The sequence below is a fragment of the Artemia sp. Qi Xiang Cuo genome, chromosome 5, assembly GCF_049724085.1.
Source record: "Artemia sp. Qi Xiang Cuo chromosome 5, ASM4972408v1, whole genome shotgun sequence".
NCBI lineage: Eukaryota > Metazoa > Arthropoda > Branchiopoda > Anostraca > Artemiidae > Artemia > Artemia sp. Qi Xiang Cuo.
Window position 1 is genome coordinate 57442205 of NC_142798.1, and position 12271 is coordinate 57454475.

A 12271-nucleotide genomic window follows, 5' to 3' on the forward strand; every position below is an offset into this window, starting at 1 on the left:
TCTTTGCAAAATTCAAAACCGAATAGCGTCGTTGTTTGGATGAGGCTAAAACGCAGTTTCTCTTTTATCTGATTAAGATTTTTTCTTTTTGAAACGAGATTTAAACTTAATTAGAGGAAGTTTAATTTATGTCAGAATTATCTTTAGAAAAAAAGAATTTTATTTTTTTATATTTTATGTATATCATATATTACTCACGGTACATATTACCCTTCCCATTATTTAATGACGTCCCGTCATTAGGACTTGCTTGGCCTTGGGGTTTTGAAATATTTTAGATTTATTTACTATTGGTCCTACGTAATTTTAATTGACATTATATTATTTTATACTTTTATATAAGCTTAATCAGGAGTGCTAAAAATTTTCTCTATTACTTTTCTTATTTTATTATACATCCCTATCTAAAGTTCATCTACCGGACTGAGATTATCTATGGTTCTAGCCTAGCTCCTATACCAAATATTTTTTTCTACATTTAACACTGATGACTTTTACATTTCCAACAAGGTTGAGGCTATTCTACTCTTACTATGAGGTTGTTTTTTTTTTGAAAATTCACCTTTTACAAGTTTTTATCCTTTGCTAACTATAGAATAATTATGCTTCCTATCTACGCTAAATTAAATGGATATTACGACAATGCTACACATAACTGTATTTGAACATCTAACACTTCATATGAGAACGATTTAAAACACACAATATTATGTTTACCACATTCACTGGTAAACATTAGAACACTTTTACTGGGGATGTTTGCTATGTAATATTAATGATAGGATATTGGAATTTTTAAGTTATCGAAGTTATTAAAATGTAACATATGCAAATTCACACCTATTTCATCACCATTCATGTCTTTTAGCGTACTCACTCCTTCTGTTATAAATTGTGGTCGTTCACTCTTTTCGTCTTGTGCAAAAAAAAATTTAAAACACTTACAATAGCTTCTTCACAGAATAGTTCAAGTATGGTTATGTTCATCTTGGAGGTAATACTTTCTTAAATTGTACATTGGTAAATGATTCCCCCACGTGCAAGTATGAGGAATTTTGATATCAGAGTTTGATCTCACCTACTTTTTTTTGGATAGATAAAAAAGTGTCTTTTCGTTAAGGGGCTGAAAACTGAGACTCTTGAAACTTGGGACATGATCTATTATAAAAAAAGTCCGAAGCAGGTTGATTTTTTTCTCAGAACATCGTTCTTGGCATAACTTAAAGGACATAGAGAATGTACTTCTCGTATAAAATTTTTCGTTTGTGCACTTAGAGATTACCGTTCTCTTATAAAACTGTTCGTGCCTGGCTTGCGTCTATTAACTTTTGCGGTGATTCATTGGTTAATCACAGGGGAATTGATGTTTGGATTTGGAATGGGTCGACATCAAACTTTAGTGACTCCTTCAACATATTGTCTTTAACTTGTGGGAGGAGTATATTGTCACTGAGGGGCTAGTCACTGGGGTTAATTTTGGTTTCTGTAATTCAATGGTTGGTTTCCATGTCCATTTTTCAGAAATTATCTCATAACATTTATGGTATAACGGAGATAAGAACTTTTTGCATGTGATAGAGGGGATAGGTTGTATTTTGGGAAATGATTTAAAGGGGTTCGACACGCGAGTCTGTGCCACATAATTAATTTCTGGGTTCATCAAATATTATAACTATACAATTGTACGGTACATGGGTCCATAAGGATTATCAAAGGTGATATTTATGTACTTATATCTTGTACTGGTCGATGGGGTTCTCGGGATTTATTTGTTTATATAGTTCGATAATGCACTGGATACTGAGATTCAAATATAGTGTTACCTGATACGTAATATGGTTCGTGGTCGACGAAACAACGATCAAAATGTAACTATAACTCTTATAGGTTAAGTTATGACGAAAGTTGCCTGAAGTTTATGGTGAGTACTCTTCGTTGGTTTAGTCATGGTGTAAATAGATGGTACTAGTTTGTATATGCATTGGACAACGCATTAAAATGATCGATATCCAATATGTCAATCCACTCCCTTTAATAAAAATAATGAGGCAGAATCACACGTTCTTTAAAATCAAGAAGTCTTAATACATAATAAACAATATGATTAGGTGCATTTTAGGGCTGATGTTACCATACAATAAAATATTAAATCGATACACTAATATTATTAAATAATGTCTTATTTTAGTAAAAATAAATTATTATATTCTTGTTTTCATATACAATAATGCCCATTGGTAAATATAAAACCGTTTTTTATTAAATATTTTTTTTATAATTTAAACGACGATACAAGGCTTATTTAATTCTTCAGCGCTTATTTAATTCTGCACTAGATTTAAAGTAATCATTTAAACATAAGCTACTCTACATTGTTAAATTTGAGGTCTCAGTTTACAACATATTTCATGCCTTCATTGTTCACGCACGTCCCTGCTGTTTAAGAAATGCATGTTGTAGCGTCGTAGCCGTACTGTTTTACGTAAACGACACTTACAATGAGGGAACAAGACATGGCAAGGACGAGTGAAGACCTCTATACCCAATCGTTTTCTAATTTCTTCCCCTTTTGTAGGCTTGGATGTTTTCATGGGGTTCTGGGTTGAACTTCTGTATTTCAGCCGTTTTCCCATTTTCTTCCCTTGGGTTTTTCCTTCTTAATTTCGTGATTCTTTCGTTATTAAAAGTTAGTAATGATTGCATGGTCAGGGAAATCGTGAACACGAAACATACGGTCAGTAGTATGTTCCACCAAAAATTGGTTGAGAATAATCCGTATCTATCATCCACGTACGTTAATCTTTGGACTTCATTTGTAAATAGGGGAATCTGGGAGTCTAATGCTTCTCTTATTTTTGTAAGCCTTAATGCCCCTTTATTCTTTTCTATTTTGGACCATATCGAGGTTTTCATTTCCTTATTTCCTATATTGGGAATAGTGTACGACAGGTTACTTGCCTTAAAATTGATTATTTTGGGACTTATTATACTTGCGCTAGTGGTAATTAACGGCGTTCGGATAGTTGACTCTTTAGTTACAAGTCGACATCCTTGTTTTATGGTTATCGTAACCACATCTTGTAACAGTAATTCTGTCCTGTAACTTGCATCTATTCTTTCTGTATTATTATAACAAGACAAAGTTCCAACAGTTTCTCTTGGAACAGAAAATAACCAAAGATCATTTCTAAGGTGTATGAATATTTCTCGTTTAGTACTTCCTTTCACGGCTTCTTTCAGTTGGACTGGATACATCGTACTGGAATGGTACGGGTAGAATTTTTATATTAAAGGAAATTATTCGAAGTAATTTTATGCAATGTGACTTTTTAATTAGAATTTGTTTTCGGGAAATGATATATGTTGAACAGACGGTATCAGACGGTTTTGATTCGTGCGAAGCCTTGATATATGCTGAAAAAAAAATTTCTACAGTATTTTTATAATTGTATGATTTTCACTCGTAAACTAAAAGTTTTCAGATTATTACTCCTTTATGACACCTATCCATAAAAAATATTTTTTTGTGTTTTAAGGGTATTTTAATCTTTCCGGTTTATTAACCGTTCTACCTGACTGTGTCGTTACTTTTTCTTCTGTTTCTTGCGGTTTTTTGTTTTTAGGTTTTGCTAGCGATATAAGATCAAAATTTTTGTATTGTTTTTTCGAAAATTCTTGACCTTTTAATTTTGTTTCTTTTGCATGCGTGGCCGCTGAAGTCGGTTTTGATTTCCCTATTTCGTTAACTACCATATGGTCTGATTCGCCGTCAGACTCTTTGGAACTGGTTTCCGATGATTCCGCATTAGAATTTTTAGAGGTGGCACCTCACATTTTTGAGGTATCACCTCCCCTTCCTTCGTAAATTTCTACCCCTCTGGAAGTAGAAGGTTTATTCTCTAAGTCCTCGCTTTGAGTTTTCAACTCGGGAGATTAGAAAGATTCTTGAGAGCTTTGAGAGGAATCAAAAGTTTTTGCGGGGTTCCGCCATTCTTTAAATGCCATGTCTTGAGGGGATGGGGCATTCTTTGCACTAGTGTTTCCCCTCCATGAAGTCCATTGTTTGGGCTTTACCTTGGACAAAGTTATATCATGATATTGTCCTTGCTGGTCATCCTTGGGAGTTTTATTCTTAGGCAATGTACTTTGTCTCGTTTTTATTGGGAAATTTATTGAATCCATAGCTTCTCGCAGATTTGTTTTAATTGAATCTTTGGGAGGAGTTTTCTCTACAATAATACCCGGAGTTTCTACCGCTCTGTTCAATTCCTCCTGTAATGACAGGGGCCTCTCTATTGGCGTTGCAGGGGAAACCATATCGTCTGGAAATCTTTTGGGGGGACAAGGGATCGAAATTCTATCAGGGAAAAATTGGGTTTTCGGAGATATCGTATAATCTAATTCTCCTGCGCTCTCCGATGATGAGCTTTTTGGATCTTTCGGCGTTTTTATTCTTACTGGTATTAGGGATTTTCTCTTGGGAATAACTATGTTTTTCATAGTCGAGAGTTATTCTAATTATTCCTCGTCGCTCTCGTTCTCAAAATATTTTTGATAGAACTTGAAGGGGTTTAGCTATACCAACCTTTAATCGTGTGGTTAATTTTATGTGTCTGACAAAGTAGTACGCGGGGGACATGATAGCTATCCTTCCGAATATTTTTTTCTCTTAGTTGTGCAAACATGCGCTTTTTGAGTTCTTCCACTATCAGGTTCACTATTTTAAAAGTATAATCGTTATCATACTTTTTGACCATTCTGTATGGTCCCGAATGTCTATTGGACAGTTTCTTGCCTTCCGCCTTTGCCTCTTTTTTTAGGTAGACGCAATCTCCTATCTTACAATCTATATTCCCCTTGACTTTGGGCAGGTGTCTTACCTCGACTTATTTTAGATTTTTCCAACTCTTGTTTTACTATTTTATAAGTTTTCGTCATCCTATTGATGAATTCTTGTTTATAATCCTCCGAGTTATTGTAATATTGCCGGGACTCAATAAGCTTATCATACGGAATTCTAGAATCACGACCAAAAAGTAAAAAAAAGGGTTGTCTTTGGTTGTTTCTGAATAAGCAGTATTGATTATGTTTGTTAAATAAGGTAAGAATTGATCCCAATCGTTCCTGTTGTCTTTTGTATAAATGCTTAATACATTTGAAAATATGTTATGCCTATTTTCTATTTTACCATTATCTTGTGGGTGATATGGGGAAGTCACCAATTTCTCTATGTTAAGAAAACTCATTAAGTCTTTTGTTACTTGTGAAACGAAATTGCTTCCGTTGTCACTTATAACCTTATTTGGGATGCCAAATTTTAAAAATAATTTCGCTAACGCCTTACTCGTGGCGTAAGCGCCTTGATTCTTTAATGCTTTTGCAAAAGTAAATCCGGAAAAGGGATCTATAACTGAAAGAATACAAGTATGGCCTCTGTTGGTAACAGGTACGCCTCCACTGGTTCCACATAAATCAAATGAGACAGTATCGAAGGGTAATCTCGCTACCGGTACTCTTCCCATAGGAAGATTAGGATAACCTTCGGGGTTATCTTCTTAAGTTACACGCTTCGTATGTACTTACAAATTCCTTAAGTTTTGTTACTGCCAACAGCACACAAAAATATTGTTTTAATTTATGGAAAGTTTTCGCTACTCCTAAATGTCCACCTATATTTGAATGAAAATATTCGACAGCAGGTATTATTAAGTTTTGGGGTACAAGCTGTATTTTGTTTACCCTTCAAATGTTCAAATTCGTAATCTAGGTCTTGGATTTTCATAATCCATCTAGCTAGAATTTCCGTGGGGTTTTTAAATGTGCGCAGGTACTGCAAGCTTTTATGGTCTGATCGTAGTATAAATTTTCTACCAATTAAATAGTGTCTAAATTTGTCCAAATGGTGGATTATAGATAATAATTCTAAGTTCGTGGCGGAATAACTACTTTCGCCTTTTGATAAGGTTCTACTCGAATAGCATATAACTTTTTCTATTTTTTTTTGATTAGGCGTTCCATCTAGAGGATTAGGGTTTTCTACCCTGATTATTTGCGAAAGAATAGCGCCATTGCCCTTTGAACTAGCATCGGTTGTGACCACAAATTGTCCGTTTTTGAAATCAGGCAGCGATAATATTTGTTCAGAAGTGAGTGCCTTTTTGATACGGTCTAGGGAAGTTTGAACTTCCTGGGACCAGGCAACATTTTGGGAGTTCCCTTTAGTTAATTCCGTGAGGGGTTTCGCAATTTGGGCGTAATTGCGCACAAATTTTCTAAAGTAGCCAGTAAGACCTAGAATTTCTCTTAATTCTTTCATAGTTCTTGGAAGTTAGAGGTCTTCAACACATTTTATTTTGTCAGGGTCTGGAGATATCTCTCCTTGCGTCACCACTACTCCTAAAAAATTAATTTTAGGTTGAAATAAATTTAATTTTTCAGGCCTGCATTTTAAATTGCCCTTTCTGAATTTCTCGAACACATTAGCTAATGTTGCTAAGTGTTGTTCAGCGGTTTCTCCCACGCATATGACATCATCAACAAAATCAATGATATTCTTTTGTCCTCTTAATAGATGCAATAAGGGTCTACATAGTGCGCTTGAACTTGTCTTAAGTCCAAAAGGTACTCTTAAATATTCATATGAACCACGTTCAGTCGTAGAAAACGCAGTTTTATAGACATCTTTCCCGGCTATTTTCACTTGGTGGTAGCCTTGGGTAAGATCCAAAGAAGTAAAAATTTAGTTTTTGCTTGAAATAGAGTCAAGAATTTCATCTATTCTTGGTAAAGGAAATTTATCACTAACTACTTGTTTGTTAAGGGCTCTATAATCTACAACAAGTCTAAGATAACCATTCTTTTTTGGTACCAAGACCACTGGTGCAGAATACGGATTTATACTGGGGTGTATAATCTCATTTTTTTCTAATTCATGAATTTTGTTTTTTAACCACTCTTTGTGCTTATACGGTACACGATATGGCTGTTTCGCGACAGGATTACCAGTCGTTAAAATTGAATGCTCAAAGAACGGCATCAGTCCGATGTCATCTTCGGATGCATAAAATACAACTTTAAAATTCCATAATAATTCGCGTATTTTTTTCTTAATTTGTAAGTTCGTAATATGATCCACATTAAATTTGTTTAAGAATTGCGATTTAGTTAGAGGGTATTTGTTATTAGAAGTTTTAATGCCATTAACTAGGTTTCTTTTGGAATTTTCCCATCTATCTAAATCGTTTTCCGAGATAACTTGGATTTGCACTTAACACGTCCCCTTTTTTATTGTAATTGTATCATTTTCGTGGTTATTAGTTACCCAAATAAAACTTTCTCCTTTGCCGTAAGATATAATCTGTTCCTCGCATAGCAGATTTTCAGGAACTTCATTTGATAGGATCGCAAGCCATATTTCAGATTTGCTATCTACTGGTTCAATCATCTGTGATATTTGAATTCTTTGCATCGTTTTGGGAGGGATCTTTGTTTTCCGTATCGCGAACCCGGAATATTTCTCTTCATTTTCATTGTCTATTAGACTCATACTGGCGCTATGCTGCGCCATTGCGGCATCTTGCGGCGTCACATTGGGTTTTACTATGTTTTTCCATAATTCCGCTACTTTCTTGATTTCGTTTGACCTATACTGTCGCATATCTCCTATTTTTATTTTCGCAGATTCGATACACTTATTATTTAAATTTACTTCATCTCTGCAATGTCTCTCAGAATAATTGAACCAATTTCTGGTTATGCCATGTCCTCTTTGCGAGACATGAGGTTCAAAAGATTGTGACATTATACCGCCAGAAATTTTATTTACTGTTACGTTCTCTTCGTAACCTCTGTTACAGTTTCTTAAGGTAGAAAGTCCTTCCCCTACCTTAGCCGGGTAGAAATGCCTTTCATACGCTACGTCTAATAATACCTTATTCGACCTTAAAAAATTTGCGCCGATAATGGCTTCATACGGAAAGTTATCGCATATTATAAAATTTGTCGGAAAAATTCTATTATCCGTTTTTACGTTTAGGTAGATTGAATCTCTTGTATCCAATTTACGCCCTGTCACGCTAGTTGAATTGGGATCATTAAAATTTCTTTGTTGCCTAATATGCGGAGGCAACATATTAAATACGCATGGGTTTATGATGTTCGCCGTGGCACCCGAGTCAATCAGTGCCTTAAAGTAAACATTTGCCACACAAATATCATTAAATATAGGCAACTTATTGTTACTATCACTACAAGACGGTACTACTATTGGGTTGGACCTATAAAATATTCTAGAAGCCCCCTGGGTCCAATTTATTCTTCTGAGGGGCCTGATGCGTGTCCCCGTGGATTTATTTCGTACGTCGGTGTCTGCAATAGGGATTCTGAGATGTGAGACTTCGTAGGCATATCTGATTGATTTAAATTTGTATGCGTTCGCCACGTATTACTACGTTAGTTTTGGTTCCTTGCGTCAGTACCGGCTGCTGGCATTGGCTATAATTGCCATCGGCTTCAATAATTTTAATTTACCGTCGGCCAGTTAACTAATTGCCGTCTGCTTGAAAAATTTACATTTCCCTTCGGCCGATAATTATTTTGTCTATTGGGGGGTGGGTTATACAAATTTGGTTGGTACGCTTTGTAAGGTGCCGATTGGCGCAATCTTCCCTGGCTATAGCCTAGTGCACCACTGGCGCTAAAATTTGTTCTGCCGAACAAATGGTTACCGTAATTTTGCGTTTTACCAATAGCGATCCTAGGTGTGTGATTGGGGACATGCCGGCACACCCTCGCGATAAGCCCAGCACGATTACAGATATAGCATCTTATTATTGTTGGGTTATTTTCATAACTAATTTGTTTGACGGGCTGAAACCGTACTGTTTTCTGCCTAGCGGGTTCTTGCGTTCTATTTATTTGTGGCACTGGGGAGTTATCCCTTGAAAAGAAATTGGGAGACACCTGATCGCCCTTGAAGGTCAGGCTTGTCTTTGATTCGCCTAGGCTATTTATTTTTGTTTTACTGTGATTTACCAATCGTATCGACTTCGATCCGACAGTGCCACTTATAGCGCTAAGGCCAGTGCCATCGAGGCCTGCGTCACAATAATGGGGAGCAATGTTAATGGGTTACCGTGCCACTCTCTATCTTAGAGGAAAAATAAAATATGTAAATGTATAATTTTAACCTCTTTTCCTCGAGTTATCTGGAAATCAGATTCCTTGGGGAACGTTACCGATGGAGACCTACGAACTAGTTACCTACTGTGCTATTAGATACAGATATATAAATAAAACAAACACAAATAGAAAAGCAATAGTTTTTTTTGAGACTTACATTTAGGTGTACATCAGTGCTTCATTTCAACTGACAACAACAGTGGCAGACATAATAATGACCATATCTCTACAATGCCTGCATAATGATAATTCTGACAAATGAATGTCCAACAATAGTCCTGACAAAAGAATCGAAAAGATTTTGACAACTGAATACCCCCAAAAAACACTTTTCTTCACTATATTCAAATTATTCCTGCTTTTGCGCTCTGAGTGCTATTTCACGATTGGCCAAACTCTTGTCAAGGGCCCGCTACCTTGTAATTATGTTTGCACACTCAATTCATTATGCTAACTCTCCGTCCAATAATTTGTTTTAAATATTTTTGATGATTTAACATTCATACTGCTCTTATAACTTAAGCTTCCAGTGAACTCTGTATCTAGTGATGTTTTTATTACCAAATATCTTAGCGAAATTGAAAACTAAATAGCGTCGTTGAGGCTAAAATGCAGTTTCTCTTTTTACTGATTAAGAATTTTTTTTTGAAAAGAGATTTAAAATTAATTTTAGGAAGTTTAATTTATGTCAGAATTATCTTTAGAAAAAAAGAGTTTTATTTTTTTATATTTTATGTATATCACATATTACTCACGGTACAAACGCAAGACACTATTTCAAAGTCGACCACTGTACTAACAGAACCACGCCTCTAACAAAGAGATTTGATTTATTAGGATGAAAAGAGATTTGATTAGGAGGAGGAACATACGAGAGGTGGTCTAACAAACCTTCAGTTACGGGTTTTGGACCATAATTATTACAATGATGATTCCGTTTTATACTTCCAAGCTTTTCAAACAGTTCGTGGTAACGACGAGTAAGTAAGGAGCGACCCAGCTCAATGGTAACCGAAACTCTAGAAAACGAGATTTTGACACTAATAGATACATACAAAGTATCAGATTCTAATGCCGATTTCAAATATATAAGTTTCATCAAGTTTATTTCTACCCATCAAAAGTTACGCGCCTGAGAAAATTTGGCTGATTTTCAAAAAAAGGGGGAAAGACCCTCTAAAAGCTATAGAACTTGAATGAAACTCACACCTTCACATTCAGCGTATCAGAGAACCCTACTGTAGAGGCTTCAAGCTCCTATCTACAAAAATGTGGAATTTTGCATTTTTAGCCAGATCACGGATGCTTGTTTATTTGTTTTTTTTTGTTTTTTTTTCCAGGGGTGATCGTATCGACCCAGTGGTCCTAAAATATCGCAGGAGGGCTCATTTGAACGGAAATTAAAAGTTCTTGTGCACTTTTTAAGTGACAAAAAATGGAGGGCAACTAGGTCCCCTCCCACGCTCATTTTTTTCCCAAAGTCACCCGATCAAAATTTAGAGATTGCCATTTTGTTCAGCATGGTCGAAAATATTATAACTGTGTCTTTTAGGATGACTTAGCCCCCGAAGTCCCCGGGGGGAGGGCTGAAAGTTAGGAACTTTACCCAATGTTAACATATAGTATTGGTTATTGGGAAGTATACAGAAATTTTCAGGGGGATTTTTTCTGGTAGAGGGAGGGGGGTGGGTCGGGGTTTATGAAGGAAGTTTCCATGAAGGAAGTTTTCATGGGGGGATGGACATTGCTATGAAGGGGTGCCAGATTTCCCAGAATTATTTAAAAAAAGATCAGAAATTAAATATAAAAAAAACAACTTTTTCAACTGATAGTAAGCAGCAACATTGAAACTTAAAACGAACAGGAAATATTACGTATATGGTTGGGTTCACCCCCTAGTCAATACCTCGCTCTTTAAGCCACAAATTTTTTTAGTACTTTCAAAAGAGCTATTTATTCTGAATAACGGCGTTTGTGATTAAGGGGTCATTTTTAAATAACTGGAACAAAATTTGAAGTTTAGCGTAATGAGCGAGGTATTGACTAGGGGCGAACCCCCTAATATGCGTATTAAAAATATATGAATATAGAAGTTTGTTACGTAAGTTAATTCGTAAGTTACGTATATTTATTACTAATAAAAACGTTCGTAAATAAAATTAAACTAGTTTCCAGAAAGCCATTTAACCAAATAAAAGTAAAATTAGTATGCAAATTTTGTTTTAATTATTCATGTACGGTGAGCCAAAATCAAACTTGCATTAATTAAAAAATGTTTAAAAACTAAATTTAAAAAACAAGTTTTTTTAACCGAAAGTAAGGAGCAACATTAAAACTTAAAACGAACAGAAATTATTCAGTATATGAAAGGGGCTGCCCCTTCCTCAACGCCTCACTCTTTACGCTAAAGTTTGACTTTCTCACAACTCTATTTGTTTAAATAATAAAAAAAATTAGCGTAAAGAGCGAGGCGTTGAGGAGGGGGGCAGCCCCTTTCATATACGGAATAATTTCTGTTCGTTTTAATTTTTAACGTCGCTCCTTACTTTCAATTTAAAAAACTTGTTTTTTTTATTTGATCTACTTAAGAAATGACATCAAAAGTATTTTCTTTGGGACTATATGAAACTTACGGATGTAAGAATTCATAACCATTACGTAAATATGAGTAATAGCTTTCAAATAAGCCATTAAACCTTACTCTATAAAGTACAAGTAGCCCACTAGCCCCTAGCTTTTCCACTTGCGACGTGGCACCAAAAGTATCGTATTTAGTGCCATTTTGAGCTTGCTGATGGTTGAATTTATAGAAAGGACGTATATGTGAGCAATATATTTTATATGAGGTACTAAACATCTTTCTAGATGCATGCGATACCAATACGCCCAATAACAATATGTCAATACCGATACGCGTGATATCAATACGTCCGATAGCGATGCACTGTACAGCCCTTTCCCCAGGGGCTATGGATGGTCATATCATCACCAAAACCAAATATATTTGACCTTTGGGCTATGTTGAACAAAAAGACAATCTCAAAATTGTGATTAGATGACTTGTGGGGGAGGGGGCTTTTAGGGAGGGAGG

At 35.5% G+C, this 12271-nt stretch overlaps 1 protein-coding gene across 2 annotated transcripts in view; it reads left to right on the forward strand.

Moving 5' to 3' along the window:
- The window catches only part of LOC148952311 (uncharacterized), a 391162-nt gene that overhangs the window by 257169 nt on the left and 121722 nt on the right, over positions 1 to 12271 (forward strand). The gene's annotated exons all lie outside the window — the stretch shown is intronic.